This window comes from Ascaphus truei, chromosome 2 (assembly GCF_040206685.1).
Source record: "Ascaphus truei isolate aAscTru1 chromosome 2, aAscTru1.hap1, whole genome shotgun sequence".
In the NCBI taxonomy this organism is placed as follows: Eukaryota; Metazoa; Chordata; class Amphibia; order Anura; family Ascaphidae; genus Ascaphus; species Ascaphus truei.
Window position 1 is genome coordinate 183,751,081 of NC_134484.1, and position 26,156 is coordinate 183,777,236.

A 26,156-nucleotide genomic window follows, 5' to 3' on the forward strand; every position below is an offset into this window, starting at 1 on the left:
GGGCACTTGATGGAAGAACCATATTCCTGTATGGTCTGATATAAAATACAGTGCAACGTTGTTACAATATAAATGAGTGGTCCCTGTGCTTGGGGACACAAATAAATTACCGTTGTACTATAAAAGTTCCAGGCACCCATTTTTATACAACTTTGCTACCTCATCGCTCAGCCTGAATCCACTACCCTGAGTCAAGGTAAACCATGCATAGTAGCCATACACATATCACACAGATGTAACCAACCTAGGAAGCCGGGCAGGGAGGGTTGCATACACTTTTTAACATAGTATGGCTAAGTGCATCTGTAGCACCTTGCTAAATTATACTCCTGTCCCTCATGTCAGCTGGTAAGCTGCTGGCAGTGCCAGGGTTAACAGCTATCACAAGGCAGTACATGTGAGTCAGCCCCTGTAAATGTTCTATTGTTGCACTTCCAGGCACATGTCCTGTCTGGTGATGTTTTGGAAGGTGCTGAAGAGGTCACATGTCTGTGATTGACATGTGGTAAGTTCTAGCTCTGCCCAGCATCTGAGGAGAGATGATTGCTCAAATCTCCTGATATAAAGGTGGGGATCTACGCTTTTATAGTTGAGTCTAGTCTGTCTAGCCAGTGGGAGCCGGACCCCAAAGGATGCAGGAGATCCCTTCCATCTAGAGGGACTCCAGTGAATGCATCCAGAGCAGCCATTTCATTGAACTCCAGGCAGGGAGGTATCTACTCAGCGTTTGGCCCCGTGCCACAAGGAATAAGAGGGTAGTCTGCCCCACATGGGATTAAAAGAGGAAAGCGCCTCTGTAACCAGATTTCCCAGTGATGATGCCCAGGTTCCAGATTCCGGTGGGGCCTATACCGCAGCACTCCTCATTGTGTGAGATGACAGCCTGTAACCAGGGTTAAGTAGGGTCCTGGGAGTGGGTGCTATGTTTGGGGTAAGTAGGGTCCAGAGATAGACTTCTACCAATGGGAGAGTGGAAGACGGATGAGGAATGAGTAGAAGATGAAAACCTGTCCTGTTGCTGCTGCTATGCTACTGAGCTACTGAATAAAGAATCAAGTTAAAAGTTCCTGGCACCCTTTTCTATTTTTGTTCCATCACTCATCTGCTACAGCCCAGGCCTGAACCCACGGAGAGATGCCCTGAGAAAGAAGGCAGCCCACTGAGCTAACACTCGCTTCTTGGAGCAGGTACCAACCCTGTCAGAGGTGTCACAATCTGTTTATATCTACACTATAGTTTATGTACACTCCAACTCTGTGAGCCGGGTGGGATCTTTAACCTCTTCAATGCTGGAGTTTAAAGCCCTGAAATGAATACATCAGGTTTATAATGGGTATTGATCAGAGATGTGCAAATTTATCCATGTTAAGTTCGCAAAGGTTTTTGCATATTCTCAAAAGGCTTCATACACATTGACACTCCTGTGGTCTTTGCCTTCTCACTGGCAAAAATGACATCCGCAAAAACCCCACAACTCTCAACAGCCCAGGTGAATTTTGGCAAATGTTGCCGGTATATATAAATGTTTATCTTTTTTTTTTTAAATGGTGACATATAAAATATTATCTAGACGATTTTTTATGAAAATTGTCGTGTTTGCGAAATTTTTGCGAGTGTTGAAAGTCCAACATTTGCCTGTTTTGCTAACTTTGTGAGAAGGTGTCACACATCTCTAATATTAATACGAAAGTATAATGACTGAAAACATCCTCCAATATAGAATAGGGAGTGTAAGGCAGCATGTGAGTAATCACAATAACTACAATTATTGCCCTAGCTGCTGAGAGCTCCAATCCCTCCCAAATAATAATAGCTTTGCACAATGAATCCCAGTTTACTATCTAATTTTGCGGCCCAGAGAGATATAGTGACGTGCCTCAGGTAAGAGAGCTGACACTGGGATTTGAACTAGGTTAACTAGCTCCAAAGACAGTGACATCACCACCCAGCTACTCCTTCAACCTAAAATACCTAGCCACCAATGCAAGGGCTTGTGCAATGAGGAACAAGTCTCATGTTGGTAAATTGCAGTTCAGATTAGGGTTGCCAGGTGCCCGGTATTGAACTGGACTGTCCTGTATTTGGATACTCTGTCCAGTAAAAAATGAGAGGTACTGTATTACTGGACATGTATGTGTCCGGTATTTTCCTCCCTGGACATAGTGACCTGACGCACCTTTCACCATTGAGTCCAGTATTTTTGGAGAAGCCACCTGGCAACCCTAGTTCAGATAGAGTGAGCAGCGCACAAGAATCAACATGTCATAGGACTATACAGGACGTCAGGGTCAAACAAATACTATGAGCTTCCCATGAAGTCTATGAGATACAGAAGCTGGTGGTAAAAATCTAAGACCTTGTCTGGGTGGGTTGGTGAACTTACATGTACTGTACTTGTAAGGAAACACAGCTGGCTGCAAGCAGGTTAAATAATGTTTACAAAATGTTTAGGAAGAGCTGCTATCTGCTCATATTTATATTTAGTGTAACGGGTGGACCCCCCTTGTCAGACCCCCCCAATCTCACATTGGCCCGTGTGGTCTAACCGGTCCCCATTACGTGATCGTGTATGGTGGTGCACCTGCAAGTAACACGACTCCTGAGTCTCCCGCTTGATGGTATTGGGGGATGTCATCAGGACAGGTAGCTGAGGTAGTGGGTGCGAGTCCTACTTATATCCTGTGCAGCGCCTCCACCTCATCAGGATCTATGCTTCCGCAGGGAGATGGTCCTGGTGAGGAACTCCTTCTCGGTGGTGACTGCCACTGTAGAGTAATCTCACACTCACACAGTGGGGTTTTCATTAACAAGGTCATCTTTATTGTAGATTGGGATGTAGCAGACTGCCCCATGCAGCTGCCAGCTCTAGCCGCACATCTCTTCGTGCTGTCCCATTGCTAGGTACGCCCTCCCGTATTGAAGTGGGATTCCCTCTTCTCCTTGAGAGATCACCCCTGTGCCAGGTCCCTGGACACAGTGTGGCTTAGACAGACTTGATTGGTCAACCTGTACCGCTAGTTACTGCACTAGGGTCACAAAGTGTTCCTACAATCCCTTATGCAGGAGCATACATTTTACCAGCTACTTCACACAACTGCTGGTCAACAACACTAACTGACAGTGTTGTGCCCTTTATACCTCAGGGAGCAGGCGCATCTCTGATGTCACTATCCAGGGACTCACAGCATACAAACCCCCCTTTAATTCGGTTCCACCTCACTTTCCACTCTTGGAGGTACGCCTCATCACTGAACTCCCCGGGAGCCCACCAATGGTCAACTATCCCATCCCTTTCTAAAATGAAACGGGTGCGATCTATCCAAGCTACATACCCCTCGTATAGGGGCGCCCACCATCTAGTCTCCCGTACTTCTTCCTGTCCGGATTCTAGTGGCTCTTCCTCTTCAGGCCCACCCGAAGATACCCCCGAAGTACCCTCAGAAGGCGTAACCGTTCCCCGGTGCTGTGATTTGTTCCCACCCGTGATGCTCAACACACTAGGACAATCACTAGGCATCGACCCTTGTCGGGAAATCCTCCCTCCCCCCTGCGATCCATCATCCGAAGTTCCTCAGTCCAGGCTTTCAGTCCGATCCCCGGCAGGACCCCGGGAATCCCCTGACATCCCTAGGCTAGAAGTGGACCCGAATGAAAAAGTGACAGGGACAGGAACTTTAACTAGGGCCTTGGGGCTAACTTTGGGAGTGGACGGGGTTGAGGGACGGGGCCGAACTGTAGGTATTGGCAGGGTTACGACCTGCTCCCCGGCAATACCTGACTCGATTCCGCCACAAAGTCCCTTCTTTTCTCCGGTAGCTGTACTTCTTGCTCTCCGACTCGAACGCCCGCTCCTTCTGGCAGTAGGGGATCGACTTCTGCTGCTCGACCGCAGAGGCACGATCATCTCCCACTCGATGCCGCTCTGGTCGTCTAGAATCTCTCCCGTGCACGCACGTGCTTCGACGCCATCTTGGGTTGGGTCCTCAATCGGGACCTCTTCCTCCACGAGGACATCCGGCAATGCCCGTCTGCTACGGGATCCAGTCTGGCCCTGGACCCGCTCTTCTTTTTCCTCCACCCCCTGAGTCTGCGACGAGCACTGTGCTAGCCTACTACTTCGCAGTGTCGGGGTGGATCGACCCCCTTCCGACCCGCTAGTCACCACGGCAGTGGGACTCCGGCGATCGGGTTGTCGTGGTGCTGGAGACACTCGACTCTGTGTCTCCACACCACGAGGGATAGCATCTCGCCAAGGTGTACCACTGTTATGGTACTCTGTCAATAAGTCCTGCGCATCAGACAATCTTGCACACTCCTCGTCCGAGGACTGCAACTTGCAGTTCGGGCGGGGCATCCCAGTAGGAGAACGGCAATGGGCTCCTCTTCGGTCACTCCTCCGATGGCTGTTTTTCTCCGTCTTGAGAACCAGACCCGATTCTTGCTCCGCGGGACCTGCACTCTCACTCCATAGTGCACCCAGAAGCTCCGCTGCCGACATCGGGACATTTCCTTTCACTCCCACGGCTTGTACGGGCACAAAAGTTGTCATGGGCCACATATACTGCAGTCCACAGTGAGGGCATCGAGCCTCACTGCCCACGGATCCGCCCGGCAGTCTGCACTGCAGGCAAAGACACGCCACAGTCTCCACACCCTCTACACGGATGATCAGGAAGCCTCCTGGAGCCGAGTAGGGATGAGTAGAGATCAAGGGACTCTGTTACAATTTCTCAGAAACTTCAGCCATATTCACCAGCGGAGGCACTCGTTTCAGAGGTCTGTACTGGTCAATGGCTCTTCGCAACTGGAGGGCAGGGGCTGGTTTGGAAACCCCTCCTCCTACTTTCTCCATCGGCATCCGGTGGAACTGCAAACCACTCCGCCTGGTTGAAACTAGGGGGATGTCTCGTAGACTTGTAGGCTGACCCAGCACAGGTGCAGAGTGAGTCATAGTCCATGAGGGCGCGGCTCCAACTTTTGCGCCAAACTCCCCAACAGGGTGGGGTTTTCTCGTTGGCGCCAATCCTGGCCAACAATTAGCAAACTGCAAAGTTGCAAGACCTTCTGCAGCTGGCCCACGCGGCGTCCCGGGAATGCGGGAACCGCCATCTTGGTTTTGGTTCGTATTGTCTTTCTTCACATTTGAGGTAGCGTCTGGCTGTTTGTATATTGATTTATAACAAAGTCCATTTCGTTCCTCCCATCTAGCAACACTGTCGTCCTCACTAGTCTCGAGGGTACTTTCCCGAGAACATAGACAGGACAAACAAGGCGCAGCCACGGCTTTCACGCCATTCCACAACAGGCTCACAAAAGTCTCTTCTGTAGCTTGTTCTTCTTCCACGTACAGGTCATATGCGTGTTCGTCCTCTGTCCGCCATCCTGGACCTTCTGCGCTCTGCAGATCCTCCATTCTGACAGTTCTCTCTGCCCGGCATCCTGGACCTTCTGCTCTTTTCAGATCCTCCATTCTGACGGTTCTCTCTCGATCACTGTATACTGGATTATTGTACATGGAGCTCCGCTCTGCGGGGCAGCTACCACATCAGTACAATAAATATGCCTTGTGCACCACCTTGTGTACTTAACGTAGATCTGACTCGTGTTTGCACTACCTCAGGCTAGGCTCACTCTTTCTGTGTCTACTGTAACGCTTTCCTCCAGTCTGTGCTCCTTGGTCAAATGATCTGGAATGGAGACTAGAGTACTCTGGCTCTTCCATGCAGTACTTTGGGCGTCTACCTACTGTTGGCTAGCCTAGTGCGGACCCTTCCAGAATTCCTGCCCTAAGTTACCAGTTTACCCCTTCAGGCATCCCCCGCTAGGGCTACCTCAAGGTGACTAGAACAGTAATAGCCCCCTGCTCCAGATCTACTAACCCCTAGCAGGATCCCAAGGCGTCTGTGCGGCCTGCAGCTCCAGCAGCTCCCTGACTACCCCTTGTTCCGTCCCACGCAGCACAAAGTGGCAGCAGACACTCTCCCTGTTTCCTAGCGTGTGCCTAGCAAAAGCCTGTCCTGTTAACAGGTCTCTCAGCAGCGCCTCCAAATTTAACGGGTGGACCCCCCTTGTCAGACCCCCCCAATCTCACATTGGCCCGTGTGGTCTAACCGGTCCCCATTACGTGATCGTGTATGGTGGTGCACCTGCAAGTAACACGACTCCTGAGTCTCCCGCTTGATGGTATTGGGTGATGTCATCAGGACAGGTAGCTAAGGTAGTGGGTGCGAGTCCTACTTACATCCTGTGCAGCGCCTCCACCTCATCAGGATCTATGCTTCCGCAGGCAGATGGTCCTGGTGAGGAACTCCTTCTCGGTGGTGACTGCCACTGTAGAGTAATCTCACACTCACACAGTGGGGTTTTCATTAACAAGGTCATCTTTATTGTAGATTGGGATGTAGCAGACTGCCCCATGGAGCTGCCGGCTCTAGCCGCACATCTCTTCGTGCTGTCCCTTTGCCAGGTACGCCCTCCCGTATTGAAGTGGGATTCCCTCTTCTCCTTGAGAGATCACCCCTGTGCCAGGTCCCTGGACACAGTGTGGCTTAGACAGACTTGATTGGTCAACCTGTACCGCTAGTTACTGCACTAGGGTCACAAAAGTGTTCCTACAATCCCTTATGCAGGAGCATACATTTTACCAGCTACTTCACACAACTGCTGGTCAACAACACTAACTGACAGTGTTGTGCCCTTTATATCTCAGGGGGCAGGCGCATCTCTGATGTCACTATCCAGGGACTCAGAGCATACAGCCACTCCCTTCCATACACAGGGCACCTCACCAGGGTGTGAGGGAAAACCTCCATAACTACTGTTGGCAGGCCTGTACTTACCAGGGCTTACTGCCAACAGGGAGGATGTCTGCAGTCATTATTATGCATGGCTACATAAGCAAATGAAAAACTGTTTGGGTTTCCCAGTGTTGCAGCCAAACTTTGTATTCAGGTAGGAACACACATATTTGTAGATTTGTATACAAGAGTCCCAGAGAAGTCTTTTTCAGCATGCTTGGAGATTGTTTGATCAGGGAGTCAAAGTGTATGGTTTATGGTGGTGCAGGGTACCATTGCTTTTTATTTGAAAACCCAGAGTATTGAACAATTCTTTCTGTAACCAAGTTGAAAACGCTCAGTGTTTAACGGCTTTAAAAGTGACTGTAATCAGGCACAGCACCACTACTCTTTTAAGCCATGTTGACCCATACTTTTGATAAAGTTGGTCCATCAAAAATATGATGGCATAAATATGGGCAGAGGCAAGAGATTTAAAGTTTTGAAATATGAATTAAATGTAAACATTATGGATGTGCGCCAAGTCAGTTATTTATCCATAATGTTGTATGATTTCTCTGCACTATAAATAAACACAAGTGCTGCAAACCTTTCAAAATAGTTTTAGCTGCTACAAACCCATCATTTACTGCTCAGTAATGATCACTCCCTTACAGAACTGTAATGCCGTTTTGCTCTGAGAGAAAAAGAATGTTGAAGTACTTTAAATGTTTCACTAATTCTCTCCATGCTGTACAGTACATACAAGTGTTTAAAGCAGCAACACCTTTTTTTTAACCTCTGTAGAACAAGACATTCCTGCATAGCTCACGCTTGATGCTCCCAGCTCTTGTGACCCCAGTTGCCAGTCAAATTAACTTTCTTTTTTTCTGTGCTCCAAAAAAACTGCAAATATGACCTGTGAAGGTCATCACTTGATTACGTTGGGGCTTTCTAACGGCTGCTGGACCAAACGTGATCTGGTGGATATTTTGTGTCCATCTGGAAAATATCCTTGCCTGGTGGACAAAACCTCTGCAGTTCCGGAACCCGGCGTTCACGAATCAGCTCATCCTCCCCCCAGAAAACAAGCAGGTGGGACTGTTGCTATGCATTGCAAGCTCCTCTGGCAACCAAGTGGTTGAGAGACCAATTTAACTGTACGGCGAGCTTCCAAACTTCATGAGTGGCTATTCCCAATTAAAATTTTCTCAACACCTATTCTCTCCTAGACCCTCTACAATCTAGCTTCCGCACTGCTCACTCCACTGAAACAGCCCTCACTAAAATAACTAATGACCTCCATGCTGCCAAAGACAGAGGTCATTACACTGCTCATATTACTTGACCTCTCTGCAGCATTTGACACTGTTGACCACCCTCTTCTCCTTCACATTCTCCATACTCTTGATATTCATAAAAAAGCTCTATCCTAGATCTCCTCCTATCTCTCCCATCGTATTTTCAGTGTCTCTTTTGTCAACACTTCCTCCTCTATCGATCTCTCTGTGGGGGTACCCCAGGGCTCTGTCCTGTAACCTCTTCTCTTTCCTCTGTACACACTTTCTCTAGGTGACCTAATCACATCTCTTGGGCTTAAATATCATCTCTATGCTGACGACACACAAATTTACTTTTTAACCCCTGACCGTACCCCTGCTGAACAGACCAAAGTTTCTGAATGTCTCTGGGCTATATCATCCTGGATGACCCTCCGCGGACTTAAACTTAACATGGCAAAAACAGAGCTCCTTATACTTCCTCCCAAACCTGACCCTACTACCTCCTTCCACATTACTGTTGGAAGTACCATCATTCACCCAGTAGCTCAAGCACGCTGCCTAGGGGTCACACTCAACTACTCTCTCACATTCTCCCCTCACATTCAAAACGTATCTAAAACCTGTCGCTTTTTCCTCCGCAATATTACAAAGATACGCCCATTCCTCTGTTACTCGACTTTTAAAACTTTGATTCAGGCCCTCATTCTCTCCCGTCTTGATTACTGTAACCTCCTGCTGTCTGGCCTTCCAGCTTCTCACCTGTCTCCCCTACAATCTATCCTTAACGCAGCTGCCAGAATCACTCTACTCTTTCCTAGATCTGTCTCAGTTTCTCCCCTGCTGAAATCCCTCTCCTGGCTTCCTATCAAATCCCGCATCTCACACTCAATTCTCCTCCTCACTTTTAAAGCTTTACACTTTTCTGCCCCTCCTTACATCTCAGCCCTAATTTCTCGCTATGCATCATCCCGACTCTTGCGTTCTGCTCAAGGATGTCTTCTCTCTACCCCCTTTGTATCTAAAGCCCTCTCCCGCCTTAAACCTTTCTCACTGACTGCCCGGCACCTCTGGAATGCCCTTCCCCTCAGTACCTGACCAGCACCCTCTCTATCCACCTTTAAGAACCACCTTAAGACACACTTGCTTAAAGAAGCATATTTGTAGCAATGTGGCTAATACTATACACGATACATAAGGCTAAGGCCCCGCTGCACGTACCATCGCGCCCGCCTTGCATCCTGGCGGCGTGTGCATGGCACTTCACCGTGATCTGTAGTCTGAATTGAGCTTTTTCCGGTGCAAAGGGGGGCGTGGCCAAGATGGGTTGGGTGGGCGCGGCCATGATGGAGGGGGTGGGGCCATCACTGCTGGGAGACATAGGGCTCACTGCGCTTCCAGACCGCTCTGCTCCCCCTGCCTCCCCCGTTACCAGCAGTGTTCATCTGACACCTCGGCAGAGGTGGGAAAGCGGAGCAGCGCTCCCTGCCACAGGACGCACAGATCACACATAGCGCGGTTCTAAAATTACTTGGGGTGGGGGGTGTTCCCGACTGGTTCCAGGAAGCCCCGCAAACCAAGCACTCACCTACAGTATACACCAGCCAGGGCATAGTAAAATGTTTATTTGCTAGTAATAAACAGTGAAAGCCGTGTGCAGTGACTCCGTACTCCGTGTCAACACCAGTGACAGAAAGCTGATGCATTTACTGAGCGTTGGGAAAGGTTGAAGTGTTCAGTGTAGTTGCTTTCAATGCTGAGGTTTCAGGGCCAGGGCAGGGGCAACCCTCCTCTCTGGCTCCCTGGCGCACCACGTGACGCGTCGCCACTCGGGATCACAATCCTATTGTAGCCCCTGCTGGCTGACGCATCACAGTGTGTAGTGAGCCAGGGAGTGAGGAGGCACTCGGGACAGCCATATAGAAGGTTAGGGGCTGGTGGGAGGCGCGCCCGTGGCCACACACGCCGCCGACTGCAGCGGGGACCTAGCCTTAAACTTGGCCCCCTGCAGACGCACTTACCTGAATTCCCTCCTACTGTCTCTGTACGTTCTCCCTACCAATTAGATTGTAAGCTCTTTGGAGCAGGGACTCCTCTTCCACAATGTTACTTTTACGTCTGAAGCACTTATTCCCATGATATGTTATTTGTATTATTTGTTATTTATATGATTGTCATGTGTATTACTGCTGTGTATATTAATGGCACTATATAAATAAAGACATACATATATACATACATACAAAAGTGCAATCCCACATAGTCGCCCAGTTGAATTTCTTAGGTGCAGAAGGGTTTGTCAATCACATGTTTTCTTTACTCTTATCCCATCCTGTGTTTCAGAGAACCAACAAAGATAAGGGGCGATGGCCAGCACTTACTGAAGACACAGTGACATCAGACAAAGGGAGCAGCCAAAGGAAATCAAACCCTTCCCAAATTGAACTTTAAAACATGAATTGAAAATACTTCTAGGTGTCAGATTAGGGTAAATAAGGCATCAATCGCCCTGATGAGATCCCTTCAACGTGTCACTGGAATGAGTTATTCACAAGAGAGAGTGCCCATTTAAACAACAATCTTGTACCAAGAGGTAGCAGGCATTGCAGGTCTCCTGTCCCAGAAGCAGCTTAAGTACTAGACTAGAGTAATGTGAGGTAGTGAGACAGTGTGAAGTAAGGATTGTCAATCAACTGTAAATATCCTCAGGCTTTAACTGCGAATAATTTAGCATTGTCTTGTCCTACATGGCTCTTTGCAGGGGATTTCTTTTTGGCTTCCAATCAAGGAGTCAAATGTATTTTCAAGCCACTGTAAAAGCAGACATTTAACACTATTGTTTTTATTTACAATATTTGTACCGAGCTATTTTAAGCTCCAGGTCCCCTGGTTCCTGAATCGCGATAACTACAGTTTTAGTTGACAGTGTTGTTGCTATCCAAATGGCAGTCACATTGGCATTCCTCCAAAGACGTTGCGGCTTCCTGTTGGGCACGGACCTGTAAAATTTGTCTGCCATCTTGATTTCTCTTAAAGGATTGGAAACACCAGCAACTAAACCGGTAAGTATCTCGAGAATGGGGGGTGGGGGAGGGTGGGGATGTACCTGGAGATAAAAATAGTGTGGTTCAGTTCCAGAAGAGCCCACAGTTGGTATTCTGTAAAGAAAAAAGTAGATGGAACTGCTGCTTTAACTGAGGTAAGTATTAATTTATACACTTGAACATTCTGGCACCTGCTGCAGGTATTATTATGTGTCAACAAGGCATATTGGTTTTTTTTCAGATGGTTTTAATTCTTTCCAATTACCTTACTGTGATGACCTCATGTCTGAAAGAAATCCAAGCTCTTGTTGAATGGCTCACTTTCCAGGTTAATCCTCAGCTCATCTGCCATGTCAAAAATAAAACCCCCCTGCTGCAGAGGTAAATACTCATAAATCAAAATAAATCACAGTCCTAAGTAGCTTCTGGATGCAAAATGAGGATGAAACTGTAGAGAGGACACAATTCGGTGATTTTCAACAGTTGTGCCCTACCTGCCAGGTAGATATACTGTACGGGTGATTTTAATTTTTAGTTTTTTTGCTCCTGAACAAAAAAAATGTATCACCTACTTTTGAAGTAATTACTCATCTGTCCTTATTCTGCAAGCTTCAGTTGCGTCGATTTGGTGCTATCACACGGAAAGCTTGTAGAACAAGGGTCCGTATGTCATTCAGAACACAAATTACTTCATTTTCTGAGCAGCACATGTGAATAGAATAGGACAATCTTTAAGGTGGAAGACTGGGGTAATGCTTGACCGTTAAGGTTGTCATAAAAAACAATTGGTTGATCTGATCCTAAACCAAACTGAAAGGCTAATGCTAATAACTTTATTTCATATAGCGCATTTCTCCCAATGGGACTCAAAACGCTTCACAATTACAGTATAGTGCGCAGCACATTGGAGTTTTGCAGACACAGTCCCTGCCCCGTGGAGCTTACAATCTATGATGTTGGTGCCTGAGGCACAGGGAGATAAAGTGACCTGCCCAAGGTCACAAGGAGCCAACACCGGGAATTGAATCAGGTTCTCCTGTGTCTTTACTCACGGAGCCAAAAATGGCGAGAGGCTGACAAAATGTAGTAATATAAAGCTTTTTGCTTCAGAAATGACTTTCATCTTATTTTTCCCTAAGAAGGGACAGGTAAAGGTGCTTGCGATTTAGGCCGCGCTTATAGTGCGCGCGACGGGGACGCGACGGATGTCACGCGTTGCTGTCGCCGCTAGCGAAAGTTGTATTTCACTTTCCAGCGACGTCGCGGGCGACCAGGTCTTTGATTGGTTCAGAGGCTGTCACATGTGGCGAAAGCCTCTGAAAAATCAAAATTGACCGGATTAAAAAATGTGCGCCACCAGCGTCGCTCCGTCGCGTTGCGCTTACTATAAGCGCACGCGACGGCGGCAATACATTTGTTTTGCACCGACGTCACCATCGCCGGCACTATAAGCGCAGCCTTAGCAACATCCGTGTTGCAATGAAGGAAAAAGCACTCTGCCATGTAACATATTTTCTATCATTTTTTATCAGTTGTTTCATAATTTAAGAGACAGGATGTTTAGTAGCTTTGTAAGTGCACCGCAACAAATGCCATCAAACTAAATAATTGACGAGCAGTTCCAAATATGCAGCGACTAGAGCTGATTTATAAGCAGAGAAATACGGAGCTACTAACCTACTATAATATGTGATTCAAAAAACAAATAAAAAGAGATAAATAAAGAATAGTCGGACTTAGAAAATTCCTTCTCTCAAGAGGTTAATTGACGTGGTTATCGGGTAGAGACCTCTCTTTTCTAATCCAGAATTTCCCCCGGGAATGATGGGCTTGTTTAAACTGTGAAAATGGCATGGCCTGAACCAGACAAGGAAATTCTACTCATCAGGCAAACCTCTTACCTTTCAGCATTTAAATGGGCATTATGGTTTTGGTGGGGAGGAGGATCATTTTTTTGAATACTTGCAAAATAGGCCTTTTATCTCTCTCTCAACCCTGGCAGACCAATTATTACAGGTATGGATACACTCACTGAACAAATATCATGCCGAGTGGAGAATAACCTAAAACCACTAGTCACAAACAACAGCAGCTTCATACAAGATACCACAGCTTTCCACAATAAACTTAACATCAAACAACTACCATCCAATATACTACTTGTTACCATGGATGTAGAATCCCTGTACAGTGACATTCCCCCCAAGGACGGCATTGAGGCATGATTGCAATTTCTTGCAACATCTCCCCTGGATCAGAAATACAGCGCTGAAGTAATTATCAAACTGATAGAATACATCCTCACACATAACTATTTCAGCTTCAACAAGGAAATATACCTACATACTATGGGCACCAGGATGGCACCACAATATGCCAATATCTTTATGGAAAATCTTGAACAGTGATTCCTAACCACATGCCTCCACATATCTTACAAATATTACATGTAGCACACTTTCCCCCACCCCCTGGGAGATGTGTGGCTATGGTGTGTGGATGTGCTGCAATACCTGATGGTGCCCAGGAGATCTGAGCCTCCGCTACTGGGAATCTGGGGTGCACCTGAGTGATGCTCGGTAGCACCTCCACCTGTACGGGATTATATAGTGTAGAATGACCCTGTTACAGGACACATATAAACAATACACAATGGTAAAGCAGAACAGTTTTACTAATGACATAAGAATAATTGTACACCACATACAAACGTAACACTAGGCGTCGCAGGGCCGCAACCCCTCACCGTGCCTCCCCAACACCGTGTCCATACCCAGATGGGGTTTACCCCAATATACTGAGGTGCTCCTGGCACGAACCATCCCAGTGTCCCCCAAAGAGCCAACCCATCCAAATGTGTGAGACAGCACTGCCCCACTAAAGTGTAGAGTTGGTGCACTGGTGAGTTGGGTACCTGCCGGTTGTTCCCACACACGGGCGCGCTGATGGTAATGATGGGATCCATGGAACCAGAGTGAGGATCCGCGACGCCGTCGCCGCTACATTGGGTGGTGTCCCACCTGGACGGTGTCACCATGAAGAATGTCCTTTGTTGAAGGTGGTGGTCCGGTCCCAGACCACCTGACGCCAGGGAGCAGCCACGTCCTGTCTGTGTCCCCATCTCTGGTGCTACAAGGGCAGTGTCCCTAACTACTGGGCCGGTCCCTGCAGCAACCACAAGCTGAAAGGGGAGTCGGGGCCTAGCTGGGGGCTAACAGGTTGTATCTGGCCTAGTGCAAGGGCCACAGACATCTGCACATACAATCTACCCCTTCCTCGTCCCAGCTCCGACTGGTGTGCTCACAGCGCGCAAAATGTATCTGTCTGTGGTGCAGGGCAAAGCTGCAGCCTTATTGGCTGTGTGGCGTCACCGGATTTGCTGCCCCTAAGCCTGATGGGGCTTGTAGTTCCCGAAATTGCTTCCTCTGCCTAATGGCCACCCTGCAGCTCCTTCTGCGCATGCGCGTGTGTGCGCAAGATGGCGGCTCCCTTCTTGGCGGCCCGCCAAGGAGCACCGGCGATCCGGTCGCCCTCCCCACCTGACCGGTGGGTCCGCCTCGCAGTCTGATGGCACCCACACCCATTGCAGTCTTCCGCACTACAGCGGAGGTAAGGGGAAGGGAAAGGGGACCCAGGGAGGTGAAAAGGGGTTCAGGGGGAACCCTGCTACATACAGATACATTGATGATCTGTTTATAATATGGACAGAGGGTGAAGAAAATCTTAAACAATTCTATGAGTCCTTGAATTCATTCCACCCATCAATTAAGCTTAAAATACATTATTTGGCAAACCTTGTGACCTTTCTAGATACCACAGTAACACTGAAGAATGGCTAACTACTCACTGTATGCAAGAAATCCACAGACGTAGTTACCTCCATTTCTCCAGCTTCCATCCCACTCATACAAAATGAGCCATCATACACAGCCAGGCTATAAGATATCACCGCATATGCTCTGACACTAAAGACAAAAACAGACACCTCACAACCCTGACTGAATGATTTAGACAGAAAGGATACAAACCAAAGAATATTGCCACAACAATCACAACTGCACTTAAAGCCCCAGAAGAGCACTTGCTCCAATACAAGAAGAAAAAAAACAACCACACGCATACCACTATTGGCTTCATACAACCCTGCCTTAGAGGAAATGTGAAAAATCATCAAATATCTGCAACCCATGCTGACAGAGGATGAAGCATTAAAAGACATCTTCCCCAAACCTTCCATCTTTGCAAATCTCAGACGGAAGTTAGTCAACAGACAACTTCATAACGAACTAAAAGACCCTGCAGCAACACGCTGCAAACTTTGCAAACGTATACTGTATGCCAAGATCCCACAGCCAGTCACAAACATAGAACATTCAATGTCAGAGGAACATTCTGTTGCACATCCAGGAATGTGGTGTATATGATTTAATGCAGCAAATGTGACTGTGACAGGGTGAATGAACGTCACCAGCCATATACCTGGCAAACCTATGTTTAGGCTTGCAGTGCAGCTGTGACGAGGTTAAGTTTCAGTTGAGAAGGGCTGCTTAATTAGGCTGACCCCAGCTGCATAATCAAGGTGTTTTAAAACCCCCAGGCTGTACACACATGCGAGCAAGCTGGTCAGGAGACAGGACTGAAATACTGAAGAGATTACTGCTATAAGGTCTGTTTTTCAAAGTACATGTGTGATGAACTGTCTGTGTCCTGCATGCTGAAGAGAAGCTGCCTTGTTTTCTATGCTGAAGAGAAGCTATTTTGTTTTTGTCTGCTGAAGAGAAGCTATTTGTTTTTGTATGCTGAAGACAAGCTATTTTGTTTTGTGTGCTGTATGTTTTTAAGGCTCAATAAAGAAGCCTTATCAAGAGAACCCGCGTGTGTGGTTGCATGTACCCTGCAACATATGGTGTCAGAAGTGCCGGGATTTTGAGAGGCCCCTGCAGTTGAAGGGCCACACACACACAAAAATGAGAAAAATGGAAGAATTGTTCAAAGAGTTTCTGTGCGAGCAGACCAAACAGCAGGGACTGTTAATGCAGGAGCAGACCAAACAGCAGGGACTGTTAATACAGGAGCAGGCCCAACTACTATTGCAGCAGCAAACCCAGCTCCTAACCCAGCAGCAGGCAGCACAGGATGAGCGGATGGCCAAGCTGCTGACCCAATTCCAGGGGTCTGCCAGTCCAGAACTTTTGAACAAACCCCCGATCCTCCTGAGGAAAATGGCTCCGAACGAGGATCCAGAGGCTTTTCTACTGATATTTGAAAGGGTTGCCGAAGCTCAGGGCTGGGCTGCAGATTGCTGGGCAAATGTTATGGCCCCGCTCCTCATAGGAGAAGCCCAGGCCTCATATCAGGGCCTCCCAGCAGATCTGGCAATGGACTACCAACAAGTAAAAGCCGCCATACTGGATCGCTTAGGTCTGACCCCAGAGACCTACCGGCAGCAGTTCTGGAACCCGAAGTACACCACTAAGATGAGACCCCGGGTCCTCGCTCAGCGGTTATTGGACTTATGTACTCGCTGAAAACAACCCGTGGAGCGCACTAAGGAGGCAATTCTTGAGCAAGTGGTTTTGGAACAATTCCTACAGATAATACCCCCTTCCGCACGCTCGTGGGTAAAACGCCATGCTGCTGAAACCCTAGCTTTGACGGTCCGACTCGTTGAGAACTTCCTTGGGGCCGAGGATCAGGCGAGTGCCCTGTACCCGACAGATCCAACTTCACCAGCACTTGCGGAGACCCAAAGAGGGTGATTGGAACAACGGGGAAACTACGGCCCCTCCATGCGTAACCGCCAATTGCCACGAAAGGAGCAGTCCTTCCAACAAGGAAGAAGTCAAAACGCTGTGCACTGCCGAGACCCTCATCCCCTTCCTGATGTCGGCTTGTCGCCAAATGAGAGGAACTTCTGAGGACGTCGCCCACAGGACCCACCAGATGCCTGGTCTCCAGTATCCGGTCCAGCGGAGCGCTATCCACGCCCCCCTCCTGCGAGGGAACCCTCTCCATGTTCCGCCTGCGGAGAACAAGGCCACCAGCATGTGGACTGTCAACAGATGGATTGTTCCTTCAGCAGGACCGTCGCCTCAGCCTTCACTGGAGAAAATTACAAGCCCTGGCTACTTCCAGCCCAGGTTGGGGGAAAAACCATCCAGGCCCTTGTAGATTCGGGCTCTGGGAAAACTCTGGTCTTCCAGGAACTGTTACAGCCTAACGTGTGTTCTTTTGACTCTCCATGGAGTATAGAATGTATACACGGCGATGTAAAACGGTATCCGACGGCCAAAATCCGGCTACAGGTAAAAGGTCAGGAGGCCTACCTTGAAGTAGGAGTCGCTCCTTGGCTCCCTGCCCCCGTTGTGCTCGGCCGGGACTGGTCTTTCTTTTCGGACCTAATGGCTCCAGTCTCTCACAAGGAGCCTTATTCTATGGCTCAGGAGAACCCTGGCAAACTATTCCCCTTCTTGGCAAACCTTTTTCCCAGTAGACACCGGGATCCAAAGACTCGGAAGCAAAGACGCTCTGACAAATAGGACTGGTTGCATAAATCTGGGTCTCAAGGTGACCATTCTAGTAGCCAGAAGTCACAAGTGATGGCTGGGGATGGCCAGAGGGAGGGGGATATGGACCTTGGAGATTTACCAGACCTATACCTCCCTGATTTTTGCCAGAGGCAAAGGGAAGACCCAGTCCTTGCTAGACAGTATGATAAGGTGGTAAAAATTGATGAGCAGATATTGAATGCAGAGGGTGATAGTATTCCCCCATTTTGAATTATCAAATGATATCCTGTATAGGGTGAATAGGCAGACACAAACAGGGGAGGTCACCAGACAGATATTGGTTCCCAAGGCTTTTGTTAAATCTGTGTTCACTCTAGCCCATACTGTCCCTTGGGGTGGTCACCTTGGCAGGGATAAAACATTGGACCATATTTCGTCCCGATTCTATTGGCCAGGGATGCATAGTGATATTGCTAAGTTATGTGCGGCATGTCCGGAGTGCCAGCTAACTAGTCCGAAGGGACAAAAACCAGCCCCTTTGGTTCCTCTACCCATGGTGTCAGTTCCCTTTGAGAGGATTGGGGTAGACTTGGTAGGACCTCTAGAACCTTCTGCGAAAGGACACAGGTTTATTCTTTTAATAGTTGACTATGCAACAAGATATCCTGAGGCGTTCCCCCTGAGAACAGCAACGGCGATACAAGTAGCCAACAAGTTGTTGGAGCTGTTCTCACAGTTGGACTTCCCCAGGTTATGTTGACAGACCAAAGTAAAAATTGTATGTCTAAACTGATGCAGGATGTCTTAAAATTACTAGAGGTCAAGTCTGTCCGGACATCGGTCTACCATCCACAGACTGACGGATTGGTGGAAAGATTTAACCGAACTCTTAAAAGGATGCTGAGGAAATTTGTAGATTCAGAGAAGAGCGCCTGGGATGAACTTCTCCCTTTTCTTCTGTTAGCCATGCGGGAAGTTCCCCTGGCCTCCACGGGATTCTCTCCATTTGAACTGCTGTATGGCCGCCAACCCCGGGGTATCCTAGACCTCCTAAAGGAGACCTGGGAGGAACAGCGGTCCCCTTCTAAGAATACCCTGCAATACGTATTGGACCTTAGGAAGCGCCTAGATGTGGTCGGGCATTTTGCTAGGGAGAATCTTAGATCAGCCCAGGACAGTCAGGAGAGACATTACAATCAAAATGCTTGTATGCGAGTGTTTCACCCAGGAGATCAGGTGATGTTGTTGTTACCCAGTTATGAGAGCAAACTCCTAGCCAAATGGCAGGGCCCATTCGAAGTACTCCGTCTCACGGGTGATGTGGATTACGAGATCGCTCAACCAGGGTCCAGGAAGGGTAAACAAATTTACCATGTCAACTTGCTGAAACCCTGGATGATGCAGCGTTTCTCTTCATCCACCCGGTGGAGGAGGAAACGGACTTGGGTCCTCAGCCCCCACGGGAGAACATCGTGGCTGACGATAAAATCCCAATGGGTAGACAGTTGTCCACTGAACAAAAAGGGGACTTGTTAGAAATAATTACACAATTCCATGATGTTTTTTCTGATTTGCCAGGGCAAACTAATTTAATTTCACATGTGATCGAGACAGCACCTGGGGTAAAAGTACGTTCCCGTCCTTATAGGTTGCCTGAAAGTCGTAGGGCCCTGGTAGAGAAGGAGGTACAAAAAATGTTACACTTAGGAGTGATTGAGGAATCATGCAGTGAGTGGTGTAGTCCACTAGTTATGGTCCCTAAACACGATGGGAAGGTAAGATTTTGTGTGAACCTCCAAAAGGTCAATGCGGTATCCAAGTTTGACGAATATCCAATGCCAAGGGTGGACGAGTTAATTGACGCCCTTGGTAACGCGGAATATATATCCACGCTGGACTTAACAAAAGAATACTGGCAAATACCTTTAGAGGAAAAGTCCAAGTGCAAAACAGCCTTTGCCACTCCCATTGGTTTATACCAGTTTGTGACAATGTGTAAGGAATCTGGGGCCACGTCCCTTGCTGCGTGACCCCTCCTTACCCACTACCAGTACTGCAGCGGCTGCTGCCCCTGCCCCCGTCAATACCCATGTAGCCGCCCAGTGCATACCTTGAACTCTGCCGTTGCCATCTTGGATTCTGGCACTGGTGTTACAGACTCTCAGCTGGGCTCTACTATTTCCTGGTCTCTCAGCCACTCACGAGCAGCTCCTCGACACGCCTCCGCCATGCCCCTCGTCCGGATTGGTCACTGTCGCTTTAAATATCCTGCTCTGACTTCACTTCATTGCTCTGCATAGCTCCTTGCTTCCTGTGTAGCCTGGAAACTGTGTTGTGCTCCTGTTTGTCTTTACTCCTACAGATTTGAACCGGCTTGTCTGACTTACCCCTCTGGCTCCTGACTTCGGCTTACCCATCACGAATCTTACCTCTCAGACCCTTGGACACGGAAACGGATTTAACTACGGAACTCTCTATACTCCTGAATTCGGCAAGTACAACGACTATTATAAATCTTAATCCAGGCCTGGCCACGCTACAACCACATCCCGGACCTGCTCCCTCTGTTGTCGGTGTGTATATTCAACATCCCACCTCAGTACAGGGGACTGGCCTGGTCTTCGGGCTGCACAGCGTGACACAATGCCATTTGGACTGCATGGAGCCCTAGCCACATTTCAGAGACTCATGGATAAAGTGCCGAGACCCCATAGGGCTTATGCCGCAGCCTACATAGATGACATTGTCATTTATAGTAAACACAGGTGGGCCCATCAAAATAGGCTGAAAGTGGTCCTCAAATTTCTAAGAGAGGCAGGGCTCACAGCCAACCCTAACAAATGTGCCTTAGGTAAGGTGGAAACCAAATACTTAGGGTATGCAGTGGGAGGTGGAAAAGTAAGGCCACTAGCCGACAAGGTATTTGCCCTGAAAGAATTTCCAACCCCCAAAACAAAAACGCAGGTACGCTCTCTGCTGGGTTTAGCAGGGTACTATCGGCGGTTCATCCCCAACTACTCGGAAGTTGCAGCCCCATTAACGGACCTCACAAAAAAGTGTGCCCCTATACAAGTGATATGGTCAAGGGAGTGTCAGAGAGCCTTTGAGGACATAAAAAGGTGTCTATTAGAGGGTCCCGTCCTTAGAAGCCCAGACTTTAACAGGCTTTTGTAGTGAAAACCGATGCATCAGAGATAGGGCTAGGGGTAGTGTTGTCACAACAGTTTGAGGGAGTGGAACATCCGATCCTTTTTCTGAGTAGGAAATTGTTCCAGAGGGAAAAAAACTACTCGGTGATTGAGAAGGAGTGCCTCACAGTAAAGTGGGCAATCGAGGCTTTGAGGCATTACCTGGCAGGAGTCCATTTTACTCTGGTTACGGACCATGCTCCATTGATGTGGTTAAATAGTATGAAGGACTCCAATGCTAGATTGACTAGGTGGTATATGGCCCTCCAACCCTTCTCATTTGAGATTCAGCACAGGCATGGAAAAGACAATGCAAATGCTGACTTCTTTTCTAGAGAAGGGGTGGATGTCGGGCTTCAGCCGTGCGTGGCCCCAGCCACACACTAACAGGGGAGGAATGTGACAGGGTGAATGAACGTCACCAGCCATATACCTTGCAAACCTATGTTTAGGCTTGCAGTGCAGCAGTGACGAGGTTAAGTTTCAGTTGAGAAGGGCTGCTTAATTAGCCTGACCCCATAATCAAGGTGTTTTAAAACCCCCAGGCTGTACACACATGCGAGCTAGCTGGTCAGGAGACAGGACTGAAATACTGAAGAGATTACTGCTATAAGGTCTGTTTTTCAAAGTACATGTGTGATGAACTGTCTGTGACCTGCATGCAGAAGAGAAGCTGCCTTGTTTTCTATGCTGATGAGAAGCTATTTTGTTTTTGTATGCTGAAGAGAAGCTATTTTGTTTTGTGTGCTGTATGTTTTTAAGGCTCAATAAAGAAGCCTTATCAAGAGAACCCGTGTGTGTGGTTGCATGTACCCTGCAACAGTGACCAAGGATGCTACATTGGTGAAACCAGCCCAAAACTTCAAACCAGAATGAACGTACACAGAAACACAATTACACCATGAAGAAGGAAGATATTGCACTCCAGTGGGACACCATTTCTCACAGTCAGATCATTCCATAAATGATTTAAAAATCCAAATCCTCAATGGAATGTTTAAAAGCACTCAAGAACGGAAAACATTTAAACTCAAAAGGATAATTCACATTGACACTAAAACAAGAGGACTTAATGCTGATATGGAGTTTTTAACACAACCATCATTTTTTTTGTAATGTTTCCTTCTGCCTCTCTGAATTTTACCATTAACCCCCTCTCTCCCCCTCCCCTTGCACACTGCTGATGGGTGTATGGTCCTGTGTCTTACTGTCTCTTTCATCCATTTATTGCCCTATCTGATTATTCCTTCTCTGCATCATATGCCTTAGATGACTATCTTGTTTTTCTTTTTTTTTTACACCTATGTTAAACTCATGGAATCTCTGTAAATCAGTATTGCTGACCTGAACAAGAAAGGAGAACTGTCTCAAGCTTGTCTTATAGTATCAATTGTTAGTCCAAATAAAAAAGGTATCACCTAATACTGAAGTACTCGTTTACTCTTCACTATCGCAACTGGACTAACACAGCTATTTCTACTTATCTCTCTACCCAAATGCTTCCAGGCTGCATCCGGGAATCTAACTACATTTGACAATATTTGCTTTTATTAAAGAGACTGGCTTGAAGTTTTTACATAGTTAGCCTCTAGCCCCTCTTTGCCTATACATGTATAACCGTAGGGTGTCAACGAGTTGGAGGGGATATAGACAACCAGGTTCATATCTGCACACACGGTGCACCTTCCCTCAAATACTCCCCATATGGAACACAATTATCCGCCTAGTAAGCAAGAATTGCAAGATACCAATTATATTCGACCCCTGGCTCTGTCTGTACTGTAGACCTCAGAAAGATCTGGCCAAATCGGAAAATACCCTTACTTTACATATTTTCATAACAAATAAAGGTGTTATTGCATGGCATTGCGTCCAACATAACCACCCATCCATTGTGAAAATGAATAATAAAATATGGGAGGTACGTACAATGTAGATACTTACCAGTTTAGTTTACAACAGATAACACATATTTTGCTATGTATTGACCCCATGGTTCAGCTCTTGAGATGGTCTGATTCTCTCCTCCAAGCCGAGGTCTTTGCAATATCCAATTACGTATGCTTTTACTTGTATTACTGAGCAAATGTTGTCCCCCTAATTTGATGTACCCTATTTCCAAAAATATCTGTTTGGTTCTTCAAATGACTGTTTTATTATAGAAATGACAATGGACATCTCCCAAGCTGTATTATATATCATAAAGTGTTTCTACCCTAACCCCCTCCCTCCCCTATTTTTGCTTTTTGTACCCTCCTCCTCCCCCTCCCACACTGTATTTTCCCTTTCCAAAAAAAATAATTAAATGGGACTTTTTATAAACCATTGTTACTTTGTTTTCATATAGGTTTTGGGTATACAACAAGCACATAGCATAACACATTATAATTATATACACACACATACACACATATATACATACCAGAAAAAGTCCCATAGTCATGAAGTTAGAATCACTTCTTTGCAGCAAATGCCTGGAATGGTCGCTCCGTTTGCCCACACGAAAAATCCAAAGAGATCTCCACTGGAACGCAGCAGGAAGACACGGCACAACAGATATTGTATTAAAAACATCCACAACGTGTAGCATAAACTTGCAATTAAAATGGCAAAAATAAGTTCTAAACTTTTCCAGTTAGCGCGGGTCCGTAGATGGAATAAAGCAATGACCTGGTGCGCCAGGTCCCCGGACTAATATCTCGCAACACTACGAAGGTTGGAGCTTGAGAGCGTCAGAACGTAAAGACCTGGTGATGCGATGACGTATGATAGGCTATGATGAAAACTCAACGCGTTTCGCACGTATAACGTGCTTCCTCAGGGAGTAACATCTCTAGGATAGGCTCTCCTATTTGTCATGGCTGCCCGCGCGCCGGAGCGTCTGGCGGCGCTTGCATCCATTTCAGCTGCAGACCACAGGCTATGCTAGGAGTGGAGAGCAGGAGACCCGACAGGGGGGGGGGAGGGGAGGGGGGCGTGGCGGGGTCATGACGTCACGCGGCTGGTTCGCCCTCATTGGCTGAACCACCGCCGTGACGTGGCCAATGCTTGGCCGCCGCACCAAAAGACAAAAATCTTGTCTTTTGCCCAAGGTGGCTGTGCATCGCGGCTTGTGCTTGCACGCACACACCGACTGGGGCCTGCCCCATAGAGGGCTGTGCCATGTGTGCGGTGCACACGCCGTAGCACGCGCCAGGGGACCGCGCGTGCGGTTTCATTAACTCCTTTATTTGGTCTACGGTGGCTTCTGGCGACTCCGCGTCACGATGGGTTCACATGACGTTGTGATGTCAGAAACCGCAGGCGAACAGATAAGGGTAAGGCGTGCGGGGGGAGCGCAAGCACAGGGGAGAGCAGGCAGGGGGGCGCAGAGGAAAAAGTTTGGACCCCTGGACTATGCCATGCATTACATTGTGACTGGATCTTAGCTATTGCAAGTGCTGATGAAGAAATATGCAGGTCCTTTGCCTTTTCATGGCAATAAGAAAGGAGAGGAGTGATGCTATTGTTCTGCAGCAAGAATGCAGCTGCAAATCTAGGAGTGAAAATTTAAACCAACAATAGTTTGCAGCCTTGGAGCATAATTTGAAAAATGCTGCTCCACCCATTAAAAGCCATAATTTGTGGTAGGTAGTAATCAATATAGGAGTGATCTGAGGCTTCCTCTGAAGCAGCAGAAAGCCCCTAAGTACCCAAGTAGAACATAATCGTCATATATCAGAACTTGTTTTTTTTGTCGGTGGTTATTAGTTATGTTACTTAAATGTCACACAGATCTGTTTGCCAGAAAGGTTTACCCCACATCTAAACGTGGCAGCTATTTTGGAATAAGGGGGAAAATGATGTCCCAAAAATGCAGATTTTATTCAATCCAATTCTAATACTTGGATCTTGTTACTCCTCCCTAACGCCTCTCGTTGATCCCTATAACCCCTCTAAACTGCAAGCTGGGCACAACATAGCTGTGGTACATTAATAATGGAGCAGGTTAAAATGTCTCTCTTCAAGTCAGTTTAATTGCAAATATATTGCTTCTAGAGCCTGGTACATGACCTTGTAAATCACTGTAACCTGAAGTTTAGGATGGGGTTACTACCCTTTTATCTGACAGCTCTTCTTTGTTCAGACCCATGTCTTTCCAGTTAATCATTTGACTTAAAACTGAGTTGGGACCTGTACATATATTTGGTTACTCTTCCCAAAAAATTAAGCCCCTCTGAGATAAACTGCTTTACTGAAATGATGCTGAGTAGAAAACCTTTTAATGTTTATTCCGGGTAAATTGTCCCCAATAGTATAACAAATAAACTCATCTCAGATATTGTTGACAGTGAGATGTGGGATAGCCCGGTTTTGGAAAAAGTGCTCCCGCCCCCATCTTTTGTTAATATTGATTATCAAGTATTCTTTGTGATGGAGATGGTAAGACTGCCTAGCTTTATAAAATGACACAATGTCTACGTTTTGTAGTGACTAACAACTGAAAATGGAATGCAACATGACATACCCTAAAAGACAAAATTGTGTAACAAAAATGATTTACAATTTGCATATATGGTAATGTATGTGTCTAATTCCTCCCCCCCCCCTCCCATTACCCCTATCCCGTTCTCTTGTTTTCCATATGTGCATATATATTGTAAGTGGAGATGTTTACAAGATTTTACAGCTACAAAACTTCAATATGAATGAAGCCTTATCAAACGGCTAATTAGATCATTTGACAATAAACCCCCCTCCTTCCATGTTCCCATTTTAAGTGACAAAATGTGAAAATATTGAACCGTATGAAAATTATTTACAAATATATATATATACTAGTGTGAGAAATACAAATCATCAATAATTAAGACTAAACATACAAAATTCTTAACTCTGTTTGAATCTAAGCGCCATCATTATGGCCTTAGTTTGTAATTAAAAAAGGCAGCAGGCTCCAGAACTTTACATTTCTTAAGCGTTCCTTAAAGATTTTGATATTTAGTATACATTTTTCAACAAGGATTACAAAGATAGAAAACTTTTATTTTTAAAGCTGCAGATCAAGCAATAACCTACATGTGTTTTTTTTTTACAATAAATGTACTATGAGAAAATCCTTTTTTTTTTAAACAACTACATTTTTAATGTATTATAATGTAACAATTATTTTTTGTTTCTATAGCAACCATTTACAAAGTCACATCCCTTTCCTCTCCTGAAACAGGCTCTGGCACACCCCTTTTTGAACCCTGCACTCTCTCTAGCAGTGCACCAATTGTATCTAGTGACTGCCTGGTCACATGATCTTCCCCACAGAACTTTGCATCTTTGCTCCTCTTCTGCTGCACTGACAGACAGTTAGTGAATCCTCAAGCTG

General features: G+C 46.8%; 1 long non-coding RNA gene across 1 annotated transcript; it reads left to right on the plus strand.

Moving 5' to 3' along the window:
- Window positions 1-613: 613 nt before the first annotated feature.
- Window positions 614-12,809, plus strand: LOC142488616 (uncharacterized). The gene is made up of 4 exons (XR_012799535.1): window positions 614-1,187; window positions 7,584-7,871; window positions 10,400-11,118; window positions 11,342-12,809. It is a non-coding gene; the product is annotated as an uncharacterized LOC142488616 (long non-coding RNA).
- Window positions 12,810-26,156: the final 13,347 nt, after the last annotated feature.